Source organism: Chanodichthys erythropterus, chromosome 3 (genome assembly GCF_024489055.1).
Source record: "Chanodichthys erythropterus isolate Z2021 chromosome 3, ASM2448905v1, whole genome shotgun sequence".
NCBI lineage: Eukaryota > Metazoa > Chordata > Actinopteri > Cypriniformes > Xenocyprididae > Chanodichthys > Chanodichthys erythropterus.
Window position 1 is genome coordinate 25,851,608 of NC_090223.1, and position 24,450 is coordinate 25,876,057.

The 24,450-nt window shown below is 35.7% G+C and overlaps 2 long non-coding RNA genes across 2 annotated transcripts; both read left to right on the top strand.

Annotated features, from left to right (window-relative positions):
- Positions 1 to 1,182: 1,182 nt before the first annotated feature.
- Positions 1,183 to 2,387, top strand: LOC137013682 (uncharacterized). The gene is made up of 3 exons (XR_010893759.1): positions 1,183 to 1,218; positions 2,069 to 2,179; positions 2,278 to 2,387. It is a non-coding gene; the product is annotated as an uncharacterized lncRNA (long non-coding RNA).
- Positions 2,388 to 7,027: 4,640 nt separating this feature from the next.
- Positions 7,028 to 22,821, top strand: LOC137010165 (uncharacterized). Its single transcript, XR_010893243.1, has 5 exons — positions 7,028 to 7,271; positions 8,382 to 8,462; positions 13,011 to 13,106; positions 17,577 to 17,679; positions 19,338 to 22,821. It is a non-coding gene; the product is annotated as an uncharacterized lncRNA (long non-coding RNA).
- The last annotated feature ends 1,629 nt before the right edge of the window (positions 22,822 to 24,450 follow it).

Here is a 24,450-nt window from a genome sequence, read left to right on the forward strand (position 1 = left end):
ACTCATGAAGAGTTTCATCTGCGTGCTGTGCTTTGATTAATTCTTCTCGAGTCACACTATAAAGTGAAGACAAAGAACAAGTGTTAACATGGTCATCACAAGTAAATGGACTTTCAGACATGAAGTCAGGCTTATTCATCTTGTGGTTATCATCAGACTGTAACTCATGCATAGGGTTCACATCTTCGACTTCAGTACAATTGTATTACCGAATATCGGCACATGTGTAGTTGACAGGCAGGTAGGACATCATATCATTGCATTCAGGCTGAATGCAATGATTGGACTAACAATTTTTTGGCCCTGAGACTTCCACAGAAGATACATGTACATTTTTTTAGTATTTAGACCATTTCTAATATTGATTGCTATCAGTAGGCTACGTAACATGAGTTACATAATCAGATTACTTTTTCAAAGTAATTAAGTAACTGTTACGACCCGCTCATTCCAAGCAGTAACATAAAAGAGGGATTAGACAATTAAATTCAAGAAAAGATTTATTAAATTCAACAAATTATACAACCAATAATAATGAACAGAAATATAGGGGTATAGCAGAAACAAAAAAGATAAGAAATTAAGCTACATGTATAAGGTAAACACAAAAATTAGTCACTCCCGAGAAATGTTCCCCAGAGAGTGCCTATATCCTCCAATAATACACAACCATTTTTACATTCTATTGCTAATTATCAATTAATGTATTGGAACCAATCAGGAACCCCCACATTCTGCACCAATAGCATTAGGAGTAGGGACATCGTAACACATTACTTTTAAATTTACAACACAATATCGGAGTTACCTTTACAAATAAGTAATGCAAGTTACTTTGTTTTCTCATGTAATGACTGACAGCTCTTCTGTCCCCATGCTGAGAGAAATTAGAGTAAGTGCAGAAGTGTTGTGTGTAAACATGACAGTTATTGTAGTTCTAGACTAAATGTGAGCATGCCTCTAGGATTTTGAGCTGCCTCTAGTGTTGTCGAATGGTGCCGCCCATGTGCGTTAACTCAGAGAAAACATGTATTTGAATTTTAAACACGTGGAGCTTCTTGTCCAGTGTATGACCCTCTTTATGCTCTGTTTTGCTATTTTTGGAGGCACCTAAAGAATATAAACAAATTCTTACCACAGGTACCTTACTTGAATGTCTCTGGAGGCCCCTAATAAGAGTCTGGAGACTCCTGTGCTGTTGTGACACTGATGACTCTGGTATGTATCTAACGGGTTTCCAAAATATCATTTCAATATTACATTCTAACTTACATATAATGCTTTACAGACCAGTTAACTTGCAATGTTTGTTCATATTACTCTAAAGGCCTTTGCACACTGAGTCCGAAATTTTCGCATGCGTTTTTTCGTATTCGCAATCCTAAAAATTCGTCACGCACCGAGACCTTGCACACTGAGTCCGATGCGTATTAATGAATGCGTTGCGAAAAAATCGCAAAACAAATCGCAAAACAATACAAAATGAAGTCTTCAAGCAGTGAGCACGATTAGTTGTCTCCTCTAGAAAAAGAAAGAGAAAATATTGAGTCTATTCAATCCCGAGATTGCATAGAGAGAAAGAAGAATTCACCTCATCAAGGAGCTGCGGGATTATCCGAGCGTTTCAAAGTTTACTTCAGGATGTCAGTGGCTCTGTTTGATGCTATACTACTGGCACAATCTGTCTTTATATTCGGTCTCTTTGTGTTCCTCACGTTGTTAGTCATTCAGTGCTGCTGTTTTGTGCTGTAGGCAACGTGGATCAACTTGTCAGATGGCATTCTGGATTTTTGCGTTCGCGTACGGTGGCTCTGAATTGTCAAAACGTCTCTCAAAATGCGTGCCACGGATGCGAAAAACGAAGAAAATCGAACCTGATCTGAATATTTTTTTGACGGACGAAAGTTTCGGAGGCAGTGTGCAAACGCACTTGACATAACGTGAGGTCGAATTTATTTTTTAACGTGCGAAAGTTTCGCATGCGAATTTCGGACTCAGTGTGCAATGACCTTAAAGCTTTAATAAACACCATTGGCCAAAATAAATTCTGTATGTGATTTCTTACCAGAAATAAAACTGTCAGAGGAAGAAACAGAACTAATTCCCATCATCACCGATGTCCCTAGCTCTGCCCGTCCATGGTTTTAAAACTGAGAAGAAGATGATGGAGTTTAGTAAGGTGGGTGAATACATGATTATTGCTTCACAAGTTATTATGGTTCATTGGGTTGTTGCTCATGGGCTCGCCACCTCTGTCTCTACCTGTGCATGCATTAGGAGCTCCTGTTTTCACTTTCTGGAGCAGCTCTCCTGGAAAAGACCTTCCCAAAAGATCCAGACCTCCGGTTCATTAATTTCACTGGAAATGGAAAACCGAGTATTGCATTATGGAATACAATATTTTCTTTCATATACAAGTTTTAAAAAAAGCACAGCACTGTTATTCTGATAATACTCAGCTGTAACTTCATGAGCATTCAAACGTGATGAAATTAATGTCTAAACTGTTTTACAATTGCATGAGAAAACAGATTGTCATTTTTTTAGCCCTATACTGGATTTGTTAAAGGTCCCACCAATGTGCATTCTAAAAATCTGACCATTACCTTTGGTTCAGATAAGAAGATTAATGCTGTTGTGAAAAGTGACTTCTTCCAGCTTTGGGCTGTTGCACACTGAAATCTCAGGTACTGATCTGGAGAATTGCACACATGCTTTTATGTGTTTTTGTTTTATTTACTCTGACACTTTATGCCTGGTACTATTAAGAGGAACCATATTTCATCTGCACTGGCCCCTCTTTACTGGTTACCAGTCCAGTTTAGAGTCTTGAGGTCAGTTAAGGTCTTGTGCTGCATGAATGACATTTTTTTGAAGGCCAACCTGTAAGCTGGCATCACCCTGGTTCCCTCAACAAAAACTCAAAAGGATTTTTCTATTGGCTTTTGAATTATTGCAGAAAAACAGCTTTGTGACCAACAAAAGTATACGATTCTGAAGCCTAAATACAATTGACAGAAAGGTAAAAAGGTAAATGTAGGCTATATAAACGAGCTACAGCACGGTCACATGACTTCAACGTCACCACCATTAGGCTTCTGACAACTCTTTCAGTCTTTATTTCAAAAACATTTGCCCTGAAAGTTTGAGTTAGACTAGCTTGCAAGATCATGATAATAAACACAATGAGGCTGTAAAAGTAGATGAGTGAGTAAACGAGTTTACATGTTCGGCTGATGACGTTTTACATTTAATGTTAAAAACTTGCCTTAAGACATATTTGTATTGGTTTTCTTTTGTTTTATGTCTAAGTTTATGTCTATGTTATTGTGCACAAATTTTGTAAGCACTTTTTTCCCCATTTTTTTATATGTTAAAATTTTATGAAATGAGATTTGCAAAAATGCACACTTCCAAAACTGAATGCATAATGTATATTAGAGCCAGTGATAGATAGACAATCAGGGAGAATTTTGTTGTGATTTGCTGCTCAAGTGTGGTTAACGCAGTACCCACACTGTGTTTTAGTTAGGTCAGCAACTTATTTCTGCCTCTGTTGAATTGCAGTTGAAAATGCAGAGAACTTTTTCTAAACTGAATAAAAGTGAAAGTGATTTTTGTAATAAGTTTCTTTTTTTCTTCTCATAACAGCAACACTAATTTGACTCTATAAGCCATCACAACTCTCAGCAGTAAATGTTAACTATTGTGGAGGACAATACATTGGAATCTATAACTTTGATGGTCAAAGGGCATATTTCATTGATAATTCAAGGGGAATTCCAAATATCCTGTGTTGTCATTGGATTTTACTAAAAACGTCCCATTTTTTTCTTGTTGCATTGACATCAAAGTAAACAAACAGTTCTTAAAACTGAAAAGTCATGAAACGTAATGACATTTAGAGTTCTCGGAAAAAAAGCCAAGAGGATGTACAGTTCGTTCAGCCTTTGTGGTTTTGTTGTTATTGTCAGTGCAGTCCGCATTAGTCAGATTAGAAACTGAAGAGTCATCCTCTGACACATATTGGTCCATTCTAAGTTCATGACACAGATTGAAACGCTAATAACTGGATTTGTTTAAATCACAGCAGTGGAATAGCACTTGGGGCATGTTAGAGAAAAAATGTCACAGGTATTGCACATTTAAATATGAATATATGAAAACATATCAAAGCTTATTGCATTTCTAAAGGATTTTTTATGGTGTATGTAACATTATATGATTCAATGATTTTATTTGTTATTAATTAAAATAGGCCTATTATAAATTATTACCCACTTGACAACATGAGCAGTTGTGTGGGAAGCTTGTGTTACAGTTGTTCATTAATATATCCTTTAATATCTGCTCAGGAAAAGATTACTTCTTTGATATAAGCTATGTCCCCGGTTTCACAGACAAGGGTTAAGCCTAGTCCCAGACTAAAATGCATATTTGCATTTTATATATCATAAATATGTCACTGCCATTGTTTTGTCTCAAGATGCACAGCAGTAATGTTTTTTCTTTTTCTAAGGCATGTTTATAAAAGCTACTAAAATGCCTTAATTTAAGGCCTAATCGTGGCTTAATCTAAGCCCTGTCTGTGAAACCGGCCATGAAGCGCTTAAAACACTTGACAAACACAGAACACACAACACTATTATACATTATTTACTTAAAACACATACTTATTTATATTTCTAATTTGCACACATCATAACTATAACTTGTCTATATTATGGTAACACTTAACATTAAGGTTCCCTTTGTAAAGGGTTTATAAAGGTGTTTGTTAATGAGTAATAAGTCATTTACAAATGCATTATAAATCATTAATAATGCAGTTATAACTGCATGAATAAAAAGGGCAACTTTAACGCAATACCTGCCAAATAGTGAGCCGTTTTTAACTCTGCTTAATAAATGTATTTATTAACACTTATTTAACTCAAAACCAGATTCCTGGTTTATTTCATGATGCAGCAAAAATTGACTATCATAATTAGACTGAATGGTGTTGTATTTGTGGTTTTCTTTTTAAAGGTCCCGTTTTTCGTGGTTTTTTGAAGCTCTGATTGTGTTTATAGTGTGCAATATAACATGTGTTCATGTTTCGCGTGTAAAAAAACACAGTATTTTTCACATAATTTACTTATCTGTATACCGCTGTTTCCACTGTCATAAAAACTGGCTGATGACTTCCTTGTTCTATGAAGTCCCTCCTTCAGAAATACGTAACGAGTTCTGATTGTGCCAGTGGTTCCTGTGTTGTGATTCGACAGCATCTTAGTGCTCCTTGCCCATAAAGGTCACGCCTCTTACCATAACGTGGAGATGCACACGCTCAGTGTCTTTAATTTTACCCTATCAATTTGAGCCAGAATCAGACCTGGTGATTGGACTGCGGGATGAAAATAACAGTGTTTCGACGACGTGGCGACAAACACACTCTACAAACGCAACTCTTGTGTATTCCTGTGGGCGGAGGTTAGTCAAAAAACTGTTTTAGTGACGTCATTAATGAAGGAAGTAGACGGATGTAGTCCAAACTTGCCGTTTGATGTAGGCGACTTCTGTTAAATAAAATATCTCGCTTGGCATTGAACTTTGAGCTTTAAAATTTTACAGATTTTATTTATACTCTAACAACAACATTACACACTAACTAAAGTTTGAAACATGGGATCACGAAGAACGGGACCTTTAATATCTCATGACATATCCCACTTTTCTTACTATGTTGCTTACCAGAAGTTTCTGTCTTACCCATAAATGGTTCACAGGTTTCCACTTTACATTAAGGTTCACTTTTACAGGTTATTAATGTTTATAACACATTAATAAATGGTTCATAAGTGTCCACCCTACATTATGGTTCACAGTTAACTAATAATGGAATTATTTTTTTCATTATTAATATCTCATCAAGTTATGGTTATTTTCTTATGTTTTATTTTCAAAATAAAGTTGGAATTTCATCTTAAAAAACATGAAATCAGTTTTTATACACTGCTGTGGATAGGCATCATGACCTTTTTGGAGAGTATAGGCAAGACAGAAACTTCCGGTAAGCAACATAGTAAGAAAAGTGGCAGTCATGTGATATTAATGAGAAACCCACAAATACAACACCCTTCAGTCTAATAGTCTGATAGTCAATTTTTGCTGCATCATGAAATAAACCAGTTGTTTACCTTAATGTGATACACTGATTGATTATGCTCTGAAGCTTCCTGAAGCAGTGTTTTGAAATCGGCCATCAATATAAGTCTTTATTTAGTTTTTTTGGCGCTCCAAAAATATTCTTGTCACTTTATAATATTAATATTGAACCACTGTACTCACATGAACTGATTTAAATATGTTTTTAGTACATTAATGGATCTTGACAGAGGAAGTGTCATTGCTCCCTATGGAGGACTCACTGAGCCATCGGATTTCGACTAAAATATCTTAATTTGTGATCCGAAGATTAATGAAGGACTTACGGGTGTGGAATGGCATGAGGGTGAGTAATAAATGACATTATTTTCATTTTGGGTGAACTAACCCTTTAAATAAGTTTTATTAAATACATTTATGAAGCATTTATAACATGTGAGTTAAAAGCGGCTCACTATTTGGCAGGTATTGCATTAAAGCTTTTTATTCATGCAGTTATAACTGCATTATTAATGATTTATAATGTATTTGTAAATGACTTATTACTCATTAACAAAAATCTTATAAACCCTTTACAAAGGGAACCTTCATGTAAAGTGTTACCTATATTATATATTGTTTTTTGCTTTTTTGCACTTTGTCTATCTTGTGTATTTATATATTATTCTTTTTGTGTCTTGTCTTGTCGCTGTCACTCTGTTGCACTGTGGAGCTTCTGTCACTCAAACAAATTCCTAGTATGTGTAAACATTCCTGGCAATAAAGCTCTTTCTGATTCTGATTCTGATCAACAGGGGGCGCGATGCTCCATTTTCACTTTAAAGCAAAAATCAACCAAGGAAGAGCGCTATTGAACACGCGCGGGAACAACAACCGTTTCTCGGCAACAGGCAACGTGCTCACAGCCTTCTTCAGGACTCTCTAAAACAACAAGATTAACTATTATAATGCTGCTGCTGCTGCTGAAAACACCGAAGAACAGAAAATACCGATTAAGACCTTTTAATTCTGGCGATATTTTAACAAAAAAGAAGAAAATGAGTGGATATCATTCATTTCCTTCGTGCAGCAGCTGACACAATTTTCATAAGAAGGGAATGAATTATTTAAAAGGTGTTCAAAAGGTATGAATTTCCTCCATTATTGTGTTTATGAAATTAAAAAGACATACAGACCTTCTTGTGAGCACTTGTTGAACTTGAAGTTTAGCAGAAATGTAGGATTTCACTTGTTTGATGTTATTTACCATTAACTAAGTCTTCTTAATGATGTAAATATTGTTTCAAATCACAGTGTTTCTCAGTGGGACTTGTAGAGGCACTTTTTGGACACTGACTGATGTTGATCTATATATGAATTTTGAGTAAATGTTGCGGAAGTGCATTGATATAGGAAGAGAAACAAGCTTCATGAAGAAAATAAGCCTCTTCCTTTACGAACATTATTAACAGAACCGACGATTTTAAATGAAAATATAAACACAGATTCGCGCTAAACGTCAGTTTCTTTCACTAAAGAAACGTACACATTTGCCATGGTAACGAACATTGATGGCTAGAGAAAATATTCCTAGTAAAGAATTTAGTCATTTTAGATTTTGACGCGGCATAAGTGAAATTACTTTTGATTGGTTGTATGCGGTTGTACGTAAAGTCATCTCCGATTGGTCAATGGAACACGTGTTTTGGCTTGTATGATTCCCCCCTCTCTCATTCAAGAGAAATTCCCCCTCCAATTTGAAGCTGTGTATGCGAGAAGTTAGTTTGTGTTGCCTTTGTACATTAAGTTTATAAAGGACATTAACACAGCGATGGCCAGACCAAATAGACTGGAAACCAACAGCAGAGGTGAGAAACGCGCTGTTTTACTCTTAAAACCTGATGAAACACCGGCGCGCTCTTCATCTTTCAACTTGTTTCGTGCTCGAGATTATCCAATATTGCTTAGATCAAATTATAATTTATAAGTATTTCGGAGTTGATGGAGCGATTTCACACTATTAAATGCAGCATAAACATTGAAATAGAAGTGATTTGTTGACATTAGCGACAATCGTCCAGAGTTATGTGTGTGTCAGGTGCCAAAACACGACGACATTTTGGTGATGGATTCCGCTAAATAGAAGTGACTATAACCTAGATGAAGAATAATTTATGGTTTAATCTATTTTCAGAGATGTTCAGTAACAAACAGCGGTCGCTCAGATTGAATGATCTTATCTTATCTTATCGCAGGTGGCATTTTTGTCTGCATCTGGAGGCCATTGCTAAGAGTCTGGAGACTTCTGTGCTGCCATCGTGGAGCTGATGGGTCTGGTGTGTATCTAAAGGACTTCTGCATTATCATTCAGAAACACTTGACTAATGTTATATAGCCTCATGCTGAATAGATCTGCATGAGTGAGCATAACAAAAATGAATGTATATGAGAATGTGAGTAATCATTTTTTAATATTACAATAAAGGATTAGTCCACTTTTAAATAGAATTTTCCTGATAATTTACTCACCCCCATGTCATCCAAGATGTCCATGTCTTTCTTTCTTCAGTCAAAATGTAGTTTATTTCTTGGTTTTGTGACAGAGCTCTGACACTCCCGTTCTTGTCGTGTTTTTGTGTGAGCGTACAGTCTCGAGTGTTCTCGGGGCCGTGCGCTCTCTTGTCTGCGTGCCTTGTTTCATGTTGGGAGCGTGGCGTTCGGATCCCGGCACTCGTGTCTAGTTTGGTTTCGGTTTCGTGTCGGGATTTGGACACTCGCGCTCCCAGTCCTGTCTTTATTGTGAGCGCACGGGTTGTGTGTACTTTCACTTGCCGTGCGCCCTTGTCTCATGTTTTGTGTAGCACGCAGTTATTTCCACCTGCCGCGTGCTTTCATGTTGTGGTGTTGTCTTGTGTAGCACGCAGTCTGTGTTTCACGGGCTGCGTGCTCTCATGTTGTCTTGTTTTGTGTGAACACGTGGCTTATGAGTTTTCATAGTCACGTGTTCATGTCTCGTCTTGTGTAAGCACATGGCTTGTGATTTGTCTTCATTGGCCATGTGCTTGTCTTTGTTTTGTTTGGTGTGAGCACATGGCTTGTCACCTGTTTCTTGTGCCATGTGCTCTCATGTCTATTGTCTTGACCCCGCCCACCTTGTTACCTCATTATTGGTTGATTTGCCCCACCTGTCCTCCCTCATTACCTGCCTTGTTTGCTCTCCTATTTATTCTCCTTGTGTTTGCAGTCCTGTGCTGGTTCGTTGTCACTGAATGTCATATTTTTCCTGGTGTTTCAGTCAAGTCAAGCCAAGTCAAGTTGTGTCCTGTTTTTGTCAAGTCTGTTTTCCCCCACGGGGTAGTTTTTGTTGTGTTTTTGTTTTATTTTTTATTATTAATAAAAGCCCTCTTCCCTGCAAATTGAGTCCTCGCTCCTTTCCACCTGACACAAAAAAATTAGGGTTTTTGATGAAAACAATCCAGGATTATTCTCCTTATAATGGACTTCAATGGTCTCCAAACGGTTGAAGGTCCAAATGACAGTTTCAGTGCAGCTTCAAAACGCTCTACACAATCTCAGACGAGGAATAAGGGTCTTATCTAACGAAATGATCGGTCATTTTCTAAAAAATGCAACTGTATATGCTAGGGCTGGGTACCGAACTCGATACTTTTTAGGTACCGATCGAACTGCCTCGATACTACCGAGTATCGAAAAGTGTCTTGTCATTCGGTACCAAATTTCGGTACCTCAGAATGGAGCCGATCGAGGAGAGGGGCGGAGAAATGCTTTCGCTGTCTCGTTGAGGAGCAAGTAACGTTGCGCTACATTGTTATTTATATCTAAATATATAAAACTATACGCGCGAGAGAGACCCTATGTGCGAGAGGGCGATTGAATCAACGGTTTCGTTTTCAGTTTATCTCCGAATGGACGGGTGAGAAACGGCTGTTTATGTGAGCAGCCGGTTCACTACAGATACTGTTAACAGAAAACAAAAGTGTAGCACTGCCTGCAGAAACAGCGGGACGCGCAATGTTTTTTAGACTAGTTATGGACAGGTACAACACACAGCAGCTTTACATCAGCGTTCGTCCTTCAAGTCTATGGAAACAGGCGACCGGTTCGTGACAGGCTCGTTCACCTGCACGAGCACAGGCTCTGCCTCCGGCTCCAGAACGCGAACAATTCTGCTGAAAAAGGGGTATCAGCGTCCTCCTGATACTGCGGATAATTTGCGGGTCGGGCCAAGTAATAAAAAAAACATTCAAATTAATTGCGGGTGGATGAGAGATGAATCATTAATGTGTTGATTTTAATGAAGACACAGAACTCTTATTTCACGGTAAGACGCAACGAACTTGCGTCACTCTTACTTCCGCTTTGATCTTGTTAATAATAATACATTTTTTGAAGAACAATTGCTGAGTGATTTAAAAAGAGCCTCACATACTTAATTTTTTGCATTGAAAACTAAACCTTACTAAAACTATTTGCACTGATTTATTGTGTTGGGTAAATTTTGTTAATTTGTGCTTTTTTTGTTCCCCGCAGTGGCTCAGGACAGGAGATGAGTCTTTGAGTCTGATAAAAAGTCAAAGTTAAAATATAAAACCAAAGATTTTTTGAGGTTATGTAATCTTGTTTAAACAGATTTTTTAAAACTGGTACCGAAAAAGGTATCGTTTAGGTATCGGTATCGAAGTCAAGGTATCGGTATCGTCTCGGTATCGAAAATTTTTGAACGATACCCAGCCCTAGTATATGCTTTATATAAACAAATGATCGGCTTGCACATGCTTCTGCTTTCCATATTCAAAAAGCTTACGCCGTATGTCCTACGCCTTCCCTATTCAACTTAAGGAAAAAAACTAAACTGGTGCCGTGTTTGTTCCGTAAGTTGAATAGGGAAGGCATAGGATATACGGCGTAAGCTTTTTGAAGAATGCGGAAGCATGTGCAAGGCGATCATTTGTGTTTATAAAGCATATACAGTTGTATTTTTTTCAAATATGACCAATCGTTTCGCTAGATAAGACCCTTATTCCTCGTCTGGTATTGTTTAAAGCTCTTTGAAGCTGCACTGAAACTGTAATTTTGACCTTCAACCGTTTGGAGTCCATTGAAGTCCACTATAAGGAGAAAAATCCTGGAATGTTTTCATCAACCTTCATTTCTTTTCCACTGAAGAAGGAAAGACATGAACATCTTGGATGACATGGGGGAGAGTAAATTATCAGGAAAATTTTATTTAAAAGTGGACTAATCCTTTAACACTTAATGTGTGGTAAAGTATAAAGTTTTTCTTATTCAGGTCACTCTTTATATTAAGTGTCTTTATCTACATACTAACATTTAAATTAGTCATTTGTTCCATATTTTGTAACTACATGTTTTATATTGAACTTATTAAAAAAACTGCATGTAATTATTACAGCTGTAATTAATCTATGTAATTACATCTATAATTTCACTGTTGACCCTTCTCTTGCCCCTTAAACCATCTGAAACGTAACCAGTCCACCTGTCCTGTATACCTGTATCCACCTCAATAGCAGTGTTTTGTGAAACTACATGAACACAATAAATAGCTACATTGTACCTAACATTTTATTATGCAAGTGCATACATAGTAGTTGAAGTGGTCATGAAATTGACCCCATTTACTTTATTAGAGCACACAACTGTGGTGAACAATTCATCCGTGCAAGTTAAAACACGTACAAAGAAATTGGCTTTATCTTTAATCAAAATCTGAAAATGTACTCCCCTCTGGAATGGCCTTCCAGTGGGATCATTTCACCAATAGCCTGGGTATGGCAGACCCTGATGATCCAATCTTACTCATGTCCTTCGATGTGAGAGTCCCACTTTCTAATTTAAAAAGAAAAAAAGGCTAAATTAAAAAAAAAAAGTCAGTCCCACTTTCTTCACACTTTTTCCATCACTTCAAAGCTCAAAAGTCTGAATATTATCCAATTTAAGTGTTTTTTTTAATATGCTTACCAAAAACATTTTTGTACGTCGTAGTTTTACAAATGAGGACAATCTAAGTCAATCAATCAAAAATCACAGCCAATCAGAACACAGTGTGGGTGGGCTCTCGCGGCAAGTGCACACCACAGCACCAGAGATTTACGGAAGTGGCACTCGCAAGGAAGTGGATAGGTACATAATCAAATTCACAAATATTACCCCATTTAAACATTAATAAAAATACATACCGAGTTACTAAAACAAACTTTGTCATAGAATACATTCGTACCATTGCAGCTGGTTAGGATAACCGGTTACTTAAACACCTTGGATTGGTCATTATTTTCAACAGAAATCTCTGTGATTGGCTACAATACTCAACACTGCAAAATCACGTTGTGACATTGGCAGCACCATTGATCTTTCATGACACGAATATAACAACCAGATCACTTTAATGACTGTTTTTTCTGTTTTATTTAAAAATACAAATTTTATGTTACACATACATAGTAATATAATTCTGTTAATCATGCATACAATGAATAATGAATAGTTGCTATACCCTGCCATACCCAGTTGACACCCCTGTGGCCTTCTTTCTCTGATGACGTCAGTTTTATGGTTTGAGTAGAGCATCCCCTCAAACCGTCAGTCTGCTGCAAGCTTTGACAGTGAACTGAACAGAACGCTCACTTTTCTAGATCCAATAAATTCCCAGCAGGAAAAACCAACCACGCCCTCTGTTTTTCTCACTCAAAATTCTGTTTCACATGGAAAATACGTCACAATACTGAGCGACTTCTGGTTCACGCTGACTTTAAAGACACCTAATATAAAGTGTGACCCTTACTCATTCTAAACAGAATAAAAACTGTGGAAAAATGAACAGATATTTAACGTTTTACCAGGAATAAAACGTTCAGAGGAAGAAACGTCACCAGTATTCAATGTCCAAAGCTCTGTCCGTCCATGGTGGTGATCCTGAAGTTGTTTTCTTCACACAGGTGAGACAAATGAATTGTGACCTACCCTGGCTTTCATTCGAATGATGTGAATGTATCAGTCACTCCACGCCTTCTCAAACCTGTCCTGGGAACCCCCCATCACTGCATTTTTTAGATGTCTTCCTCATTTAACACACCTGATTCAGGACATCAACCCTATAGCAGAGGCTGCAGGACTTGATCTGGGTGTGTCCGATGAGGGAGACGGGAAAAAGAGCAATGTAGAGGATTCCCAGGACAGATTTGAGAAACACTGAAGTAGGGCTTATTTATTTAAAAACTTATTTCATATCCTGCCCAGTGTTGTCCTACAAACAATGTTCTTAATAAAGGCTCTGAAAACAAGTGAATAGTGAATGTAACCATGTAGTCTATGCAATAGATGTGCAAACAATGGTCAATTCACAATGTATTCTAACATTATAACATTACAATCTAAAAATAAAAAAGCAGAAGTTTTTAAAGCAGAAGTTAAATTCACTAAACTAAAAATGAAAATAAATAAAAACAAAAGCTCAGACTAATTATATTAGGCTATTTTGATTTACAATAGTCACTTTACACTTACAGCTATCACAAAAATACACCTCCTCATAGGTTTAAAATTCTACATTCAACAACAAATATTTTACCAAAATGTATATTGTAGTCAGAATTATGGCGCTCCTATTCGATTGCGCTCCGTCTGTTTCATGGTGGTGCTCGTTCTCTGAAGTTTTTAGTTTAGTGGAAATTAACTTGTGCATAAGGCTCGCCCACTCCTGACAGCAAAATGCATATATATGCATGACTTTTTAACATTTCAGATGGAGAATATACCTAGACAAGTAGTTTTCTGGTGTAGTTTCGTTAATTCAGTGCAGGTTTTGTGGAGAATGCGGTTGTGAGTCCTGAAAATGTGCAGGTGTCAGTTCGGTTATAGAACGGGGTTGTCGCTCATAAAAACCCAGACTGTATGAACGCCACTGTATTAAGCAGCGCTGCCATAATAGCCATTAGCATCTGTGCAGGAGTTTTGTGTGAAACATGGCGGGATTCGGGATGAATGTAAACACTGTGACTCGTCGACACGTCATTCCATTAGACTTATGCCGATATTCGGTAATGCGATAAATCGCGATAATGAATATGCACGATATTGTAATCGTCGGCACTTCAGAATACCGTAAATAATAATTTATTACCAATTTTAAATTTTTTATAAAGCAGTTAAGAATACTTTACCCATCAATCGTATAAAATGCATAACACCGCTGTATTCTGCGTCAAAAGGACACGCGCTCAGATGTAAACAATCCCAACGTGCACGAGAAGCACATGGCGGAACCAGTGAAGGAGACGAGCTGAATGAAAGTGCGCGTTCACTCTCTGACAGCAGAGGGCGCTGATGGAACAGCAGCGTGCAGCGGTTACCACGGAAACCGTGCAAAGTAACTGCGCTAGTGAAGTTTTTAAAATGCTTCAAACAGCCATTCATTTTTTTGTAATCTCAGTGTTGTTCATCACAGCACCAAATACTGAATACTTAAAAAAGACTTAAAAGGATATTTATTGTCAAACCTAAACATTTTTATATTTTAATCTGGACTACAACATGCCCTAATGATTAGAAATGTTCTGATTATTTGTTATTGTTCAGTAAAACTTTGAAAACACACAGCTTCATTAGTTAACATGTTAATTCATTATCACTAAACTGACAATAAAAATACTTATAAAATATGAATTATTATTAATTAATGTTATTTCTTAGTTACTATTTGATAACATTACTAAAATCACAATAACTTATTTAATGGACTTGAGATAAAACTAACAATGATCAGTTGTGTTTCTAAACTAACATTAACAAAAAATAACACTTTCTGTAACAAATGTAGCTATTGCTCAATCTTAGTTAATGCATTAAATAGAGTAAAGTGTTATCTGTTGTTCTTTATAGCCTAATTCTTTTGCATTTTAATGTTTGAAAATTTCAGTCAGAGTTGTTTTTGCTTTATTACAAAAAGAGTTCTTAAACCTGTTAAACTATGACAAAAATGGATTTGCAACTTATTTTAATATCGTGATAATACCGTATACCGTGATAAAAGCTTAATCAATTAATCGCAACATGAAAATTTGATACCGTCACATGCCTACATTCCATGCAAATTAACATTTTTGTAATTGATTACGTTGATGCGTCGTTCCAGCCATAAAGCTCTGCACAAGAATGTTATGCTTTTTATTTTAGTCTTTATCATTTAAGGTATCTTAAAGTTTTGCCTCTTTTTTTTTTTTTTTTTTTTTTTTTGTGCTCTGGCTTAAATTCCTTTTTCCTTGATCAGCATATTAGAATGATTTCTGAAGGATGATGTGACACTGAAGACTGGAGTAATGATGCTGAAAATTCAGCTTTGATTACAGGAATAAATTACATTTTGAAAATATTTTCAAATAGAAAACAGTTATTTTTAATTGTAATAATATTTCACAATATTACTGTTTTTATTATATTTTTAATTAAGTAAATGCAGCCTTGGTGAGTAGATGAAACTGTAAAAACATTAATAATCTTCCCATTTCCAAACTTTTGAGTGGTGTTGTGTGTGTGTGTGTGTGTGTGTGTGTGTGTGTGTGTATGTGTATGTATATATAAATGTAATATGATATGATATATATATAAAATGCAACAAAATAGATAACAAGGGTTCACCAAACTAAATGTATTAAATGACTGTAAAAAGCAAAATCAGTTGAAGAAAATTAAAGTCAGTTCAAACCAGATAATATTATTACTATCACAATAGAAATCAAACAAAAACCAAAAAATAAAATAAGAATAAGTACCTGCTGTAAGGATGTTGCGGTTAGCCTCATTGATGCGTCATTGATGCGTCATTCCAGCCCTAAAGCACTGAGGTTTTTTGTTGTTGTTGTTTTTTCTTCCATTTTGCTCTGGCTTAAATGCCTTTTTCCTTAATTGATACATTTACGTGTGTGTGTGTGTGTATATATATATAAGTGCAACAAAATAGATAATAAAAAGAATTTATGTTCACTGTACGATCACAATAGAGATCAAACAAAAAATAAATAAAAGTAAAATAAGAACCTGCTGTAAGGATGTTGTGGTTAGCCTCAACCACGGAAGTCAAGCTTCCGTATTGCACCGCTATTAAGTCAGAGATTTGGCACGCACCTCCAGGATATCTTCAGGTATCAGCACTTCCAATTTAATATTTTTTAATACCATTTTTAAGACTTTTCCAAAAACATTTAGACCTTCACATGATTTCTATCGAGTTCTTTGCAAACACAGAAAATCACCTTCTCAATAGAGATATATGAATGAACAATGGACATTTCTAGGTTTAAATGAACTATAGCACTGTAAAGGTCTATAGAGGTATCTAAGGAGACCATAGCAAATATATATTTTAGCATTACCATTTGCCCCAGTGATGAAAGAAAAAAGGTCCACTATTGCCTTTCTATGACTTTCCAATTGATGGAAAAAATATATAGAGAAAGAGACAATCATGATATATAGATCATGACAGTCAGAGAGACTGGTAATTTAATGCCAGGGTACTATAACACAAGTGTTATAAGTGTACATTGTTATATTAAATTATTTTGTAACATTACTGTACTGAAAATATATAACAATACATTAATAATAAAAAATAATAGTTTTATTTGTGGATAGAAATAGTAAAATAACAAGAGTGATCTATTTCTACCTGGGATTTTATGTATTAGACCAGGGTTTTCAAAGACTTATTAAAATATTTTAAATAAGGCAGTGTTTTTCACTAAGTCTAGCTTAGTATTCAAGTAAAAATACAGAAATTGAATAGTCTTAACTGTATGAATTAAATATGCAACAAAAGCTTTTCGGTCAAAGGAGTGAGTGATTCTCTCGCAGATATAAATCATTGCATTGAATTTGGGGGACATTTTTGCTCCAAGCACCGGTTAAAGGGTTAAGGCCCCAACATACTTCAAACAAAATTGAAGAACGAACTGATGTGACGTCATTTCGAACAAAATTAGGCCGAAAGCGAACTTTTCGAACTTTAAGTTTGCTTCAGCTGGTAAACACCTTCGTACTACCATTGGTCCGTGGCCATTACGTAAGGTTGGTGTGTGCTGAGGCTCCTCCTCCTTTCACTCGGAAAATCTTTTCCAGTTCATTTCTCCTCTCGAGTCCATAGAAGTCAGATGTCCGCAAGTGAAAACATGAACACTAGAAAGCTGCTTTATAGTAGAAAAGAGACTGACACTGTTTTTAGTGTTTAATACGAGAAAGCTGTTTGATTTTAAGTAACGTACAGAGCTCGTGCAAACAAACATCAATGTTACCATGATCAGATGCTTTTCTTATGTTTTTTTAAAAAGTCCTTAATAATTTCTACATTTTGTTTAATTTGTTACTGAGAGGAAGGCGCACAACATTTTAACATATTTGTCTGTCGCTTTCAGCAGTGTGGGCTGCTTACGTACAGTATATTGCTGCTTACATATTTTGAACTTCATTTTACACCTAAACGAAGAAAGAAAAAGAACCTCGCTTGTATAGTATATCGTAAGTATACTTTAGCCTTTAGTTCACTTTATAATTATCCCAAGATTTTCTTCCCCTCAAGCCATGCTAGGTGTATGTGACTTTTTTCTTTCTGATGAACACAATCGGAGATATATTAATAAATGTCCTGATGCATCCAAGCTTTATTATGGAAGTGAATGATACCAAAGAGTATGAGCTGAAGAAAGTGCATTTATTCAAAGCAAAATGTGTACTCCACACGGCTCCGGGGGGTTAATAAAGGCCTTCTGAAGCGAAGTGATGCATTTAGTGTAAGGAAAAAAAATCCATATTTAAGTTAGTTATGAAGTAAAATATCTAGCTTCTGCCAGACCGCCTTCAGTATTCAACTTGAGAAGAAAGTGTAAAACTCTTGCAGTTCAAATGCTTATGCTACGTCCTACGCCTTCCCTATTCAACTTATGGAAAAAGCTTAACGGATGCAACATCATTTACGCGTTCTTCCTAAGTTGAATAAGGAAGGCGGTCTGACGGAAGCTAGATATTTTACTTTATATAACTTTTTTAAAATGGATATTTATCAGACACAAAAGCATTGATTTGCTTCAGAAGGCCTTTATTAACCCCCTGAATCCGTGTGGAGTACACTTTTTACTTTGGATAGATGCACTTTCTTTAGCTCGTACTCGTTGGTCTTATTCACTGCCATTATAAAGTTTGGATGCGTCCTGATATTTATCAATATATCTCCTGATTGTGTTTATCAGAAAGTCATATACACCTAGGATAGCTTGAGGGTGAGTAAAGCTTGGGCTAATTTTCATTTAAAAGTGAACCAATCCTTTAATTTCTGACCTTGCTTAAGGCTATAGGAGATTAATCTGTGATTAACATCTTACTTGAGATTACTAATTAAAGTAATTACATTTTTAGTGTATGATTAATGTTGTTTTTTTAATTCATATTTTCATCAACAGTATGAATTTGGATATTTTAGTTATTGTCATCATGTGTCATTATTTTTGTCTTTGTTATATTGTAGACAAAATCAAAAAACCTTCAATTAACATTTTTACTAATAATTTTGTTGGAAAGTTTAATTTGCTGTTATTCAGTGCAAATACAACAGGCCAAATTTCCAAACAAATCCAGTAGTGTAGTAAAAAAGGCACGTTAACACTAAGGATGATAAATATAACAATAAAGATATAGTTTTAAAAATTATTCTAAATTTAAAAGAATAGCAGAGTCCACACCACAACTATAACAATAATGAAAAAAGGAACAATATCATTGAAATTGCTGTCAGAACTTTGTTTTCCAGCTGATGAACAATAAAAACATTGATAGCCATTCGGAATCTTTTAAAGAGCTTAAGCAAAAGTGGCAGACCGTGCATTTATAATAAACAGAACATTATCGTTTGTTGGCGTGGACACTTTTATAGTTATCTTGGTAACACATTACAATAATGTCATGTCTATAGCATTTATTAATCTTCATTAATGTTAAGCTCAACATTTACTAACAACTTAAGATCAAAATTTGTATCATCTGATAGTAGTTAATGCACTGGTAAAATAATGATGTACAAATATATTGTTCATATCAGATATATTGTTCATATTAACAAATGAGGCACATATGACATTGCTCATGATCTCTTCACCTCCTTTTTTTTTTTTTTTTTTTTATAGATTCATTTTTGATGAATTGATGACCAGTAGAATTCTTGGACCTACATTTGGAGCCAAGTTTAAAGACTGAAAGATTGATGTACTTCCCCTCAAATCTGCCTGACGTGTCCGTCCCACCAACATACTGACAGAATGTGATCCGTCCCAACGACATACTGGCAGAATGTGATGTGTTCTGGCCAAGGTACTTTATTACTACTGTGCACTCAGGAGAACACACCATTAGGGTTGTGCCAATGGACGATATCATCGTCTATCATGATGGCTGACCGACATCACGATGGAGAGACCATCATGATGCCCCGCCCCGGCCCCACTCCACCTTAAACTGTAAATAAATACACATCCTAGTCTCTTCTATAGACTATAGTTAACCTAAAATCTTTGCAGGAATTGCTCTGTAAATTAAATTAAGAATATAACTAATGCATATGCTATTTTAAATACTGTAGTCCATGCCAGAGACATGATGTGTGTTAGTCTGTGAAAATACTGTGTCAGGCATTTGATCTTGACATTGTTACAATCTTGTCATTTTTACATGTCTAACACTGTACATTTAACTTAAAATATTTAATTTTGTACAAGAAAACAGCCCTTATTAACTCCCTGAGGTCTGAAAACGCGCCGGCGCATTTTCAGGTTTTTTTTCATATTGCACCAAAACAGACTTAAAATACTCCGTCATTTTTTGTCATAGAGACATAATACATCAATTGAAACTATAGAATATCTTCTTTTATTTGTATACACTCAGAGTAAAAACAAAATGTTGTGCTTTTTGCAAAATAAAGAAAACTAAAATGATGTATGATCTGTCCTCTCCCTCTGAACAAAGTTTAATCTGATAGTTCTCAGAAAATAAACTAACTTAGTGACTACTAATCACAAAAAAATAGACTTATGTCTAAAGACACGTTGAAATGTCAGGTTTTAAATCATATAAGTCATATCGAAAACAAAAATTCTGTGTTTATGTTATCTGTATGAAAAGAGAGCCATGTCAGAAGTCCGTGATTCAGCTCATTATCCGCTAATGCGGCCACGCCCGCGGAGCCAGCGCTATTCAGACGCAAATTCAGAGGCAATACATGCATTCATCGTCTCAATCGTGTATTTATTGTCTTGAAAAGTGTTTATCTGTATGTAAAAGCCTGTATGTTAGCGACCTCTGGAAGATTTGCCGTTAGTTCCTGGTTCTTCTTCTTCTTTAGAATAATTTGTGGACTAAATGTGTACAGAGCGCCCTCGGGCTGCAAGAATTAATTGAAAACACCATTCCTGAAATGTCCTCTTTTTCTTTAGAATAAATTGTGGACTAAAGGTGTACAGAGCGCCCTCTGGCTACAAGTATGAATTGAAAAAACACCAGCGCTCATAGTGATAACAATGAATATAGAATAAATATAACTGTATAGAAAATTGACATAAACATATGAGAATCCATCAATATTTCTCCAAATGTGAATGCTTTTAAACTAAAAACCTATATTCAGACTCTTTGCATCACAGAAATACATTATATTTTAAAGAATATAATAGAATACCATTATTTTAAATTGAGCTGAGACATGATTACAGAGGTTTTTCACAGCCTACCTTACTGAAAGGCCTCATTAATATGCAGCACCATTAGAGGTTCTTTAAGCAATTCCTTCAAAAATACAAACATGTGCATACATGTTCCTCACATATTATGGTAGCCTAGTTTGTGCTGAATACAGTGTAAAGACACCTTTGTCATTAATATGTTTATGAACAACTGAAAAAAGCACAAATGTCAGGGCATGTCAAAACTTCTCCAGGCCCCAAATCAGCCTCAGACCCATGAGGGTTAATGAATTATTAGTAGCCTATTGTAGTGTTTCGGGAGATTGTGCTCATTGTAGCTCTGTGGCTATACTGCACTGAAGTTTAAGATATAAACCCAGGATGCTACTTTTTTATTGGAAAGCCCGGATGACGAAATTATAGTTTTTAAGAAGAAAAAAATATGTATGTAAAGAGATATTAAAATAAAAAGTGCTTAAAAGTGCACAACTCTTTAGTGGAAGAAAGCTACTTTTTCCCCTTACGTGCAACCTATTGGAAAGCCCAGATAGCATTAGTTGGGTTAATAAAATAACGAAATTATAGCTTTTAAGTAGAAAATAGTATTTATGTACTACTACTACTACTACTACTAAATGTTATGTAAATTATTCCCTGCAGACACACATTCTCCCATTCAGAATAATCCACATTAATGTTCATAAGGACTACAAAACATCAATGACAGCTGTTAACCTGTCCATGTTGGCAAATGATCATGGCCATGTGGAATATATAAATCATTTTAATAGCACGGCCATTCGAAACTTGAGGGTCTACCATGTGCGTAGTAAAGAGATCACTGACCATCATTTTGGGCGGCCACAGGAATTGTTGTAAACACGGATATCGGATGCGATTCATGTCTAAAGTAAATGTAAACAGGCAGGCCAAAAAAAAAAAAAAAAAAAAGGTCAAAAGATCGGATCTGTGATTTAAAGGATTAGTTCACTTCGAAATGAAAATTAGCCCAAGCTTTAAACGCCCTAAAGCCATCCTGGGTGTATATGACTTTCTTCTTTCTGAGGCACATAATCAGAGAAATATTAATGAATATCCTGACGCATCCGAGCTTTATAATGCTAGTGAACAGAACCAATGAGTATGAGCTGAAGAAAGTGCTTCCATCCATCCAAATCCATCCATCCAACTTAATCCTTTAAAACTTGAAGTGTAAATGCAGCCAAGGACAAATACTGTTGTGATACATTGCTCATGCTTCTCTACTTGAATCACTTAAAGGGATAATTTACCCAAAAATAAAAATTCTGTCATTTATCTTTTGTGTGTGTAGAACATACATAATGTATACATACTTGTATATTTAACCATTTTGGTTCTCATTGACTCTCACTGTATGGACCAAAATCACTGACATTTCTCTAAGTATACAGAAGAAAGTAATATAGATTATAATGACATGAGGGTGAGAATTTGACAGAATTTTGGCTGAACTGTCCCTTTAAGCAAAGGGTTGTCACAGTTTACATTCTGTCTCAGGATTGGAAATGTAATTCCTAATATGTGGAGATAAAATCACGTTGATATTTTTTATTGTTGATTATGAAGATGTTTTTCTTGCTCTGAACCTTCATATCTAAACACTTGAAGTTCCTAGAGACATGTGATTTCCTCAGGGATGTTGCAATAATCACTTGCTCGCGTTACCTGAGTATTTAAAGAAGCCATGTGGATTAGTGTTTGTCCTGACAAGATAAGGTGTTCTGATTTCTCACAAAGTACCTACACTGGAAGTTAATGCCAAACTAAATCGCTTTCTATCAAAACCAACAAAGTTGTTTGAATAGCGGCTGACTGAAGCTTGTCCAGGATGCTGTCTATCCTAAAGTAGGGTTTCTTAACTCTCAACTGATCACATTCAAACAAGTGTTAGTTAAAGGACTGTTTTACATTATGTAAAGTCTTATATTATGAAGTTATTTAATATTCAAGTATATTATTTATCCAAAAATATATATATGCATGAAAAATACTGTATCAATTAAGAAGTTGGTTTGTATTGTGGATGATACACAGCCTCAATGTGTTACATGTTTTGAACAATAAAGTTAAATGATCCAAATCTATTTTGTGGCTTTTATTTATATTGCACTAGATGGCAAGCAGCACATGCAAATCTTTTCTAACAGGCTTTATGTATGCAAAACGTGGTTAGTTGGAACTGTATAAGGTTGTATGTGGATTATAGCACATATACTAGAGACATACAGCAGCGTGCAGACGGAAATCACATTCATTGTAAGAAAGAAACTTCTGTAACATCCACTTCCTTCAAAATAGACTAATATTACATATTTAGTCTATTTACATACAACAGCTTTAACCTCAACAATCAAGATCAATAAAGTTCTTTATGGATACTTTCTCCATTTAAAGGAAATTAAAGGAGTGTCTAGTTATAAAAATATTTCATAAGGTGGTATCCGCAAAATCACAATTGGTGTAATACGAGACATCGACAAAACCCACACCTAAAGTTTTACAAAGTTTGATCACAATATGGTTAGAAATAAACCAAAAATACTAAAAACGAACTGAACAGTGAGCACATGGTTATTACCTGAAATACAAATGTTATGAACATGTTTATATAGAGATTATGCAAATCCAATCCAGAACTACAGCTGTGAATGGCCGGGATCTGCTTTCGCCCTTTCCGCTAGGAATTTATCAAACTCTGAGGATGAGAAAGATGAGTCACTGAAATTAGTCTTTCACATGTCTGTTGTAGGAAATGCTGCTTGCCTAGATATAAACATATCAAATATTGCAGAATACTTGAGACACAAAAGGAAATGCCATATATAGACATACAATAGGAAGTACCATGTGAATTTTTTTTTTTTAAGAAGCCTAATAGCTGGGTTTGGAAAGTACCTGCAAGTGAGAAAAAGCTGAATTACTGAGCTAAGCGTTTGCAGATTGACAAAAAGAAGAGGGCAGAGGAAGGGTACAGAGAATGTGATAAAACCACAAGCAGACTGTGACCGAGTACTGATCACGAGTTGATGTCAGAGGCGTAGGTGTCTATGACTAAATAAGGACATCCGGCAGGTCAGAAATGAGCTTCATAGACTGAACCTCTTACAAGATGAAGACTGGATCATACCAAAACAGAATGGGAGTGGCAACTGATATAACCAAGTATGCAGAAGTTAATATCGTAGCATATTTTCACCCCCACATTTTCACTGTTAACTTAAATCTGCTTCGATTTTAATATGGCAAAATGTTACATGGTGCTGATAGCATTATAGTCTTATTTGTAGCTGAAAGCATTATCATACTAGCCATATTTCATAAGCTTGCAAAAAACAAAACAAAAAAAACACCACAGTACCACCTTCACTAGTCACTCCCTCAGAATCATCTTCCTGGAACACAAAAATACACATGAAATACAAACTTAAAAACAGTTCACAATAATCAGTGTTTTAAGAAAGTGATACTTTTATTCAGCAAGGATGTGACAAATTGATAAAGTTATAGTAAAAGATATACA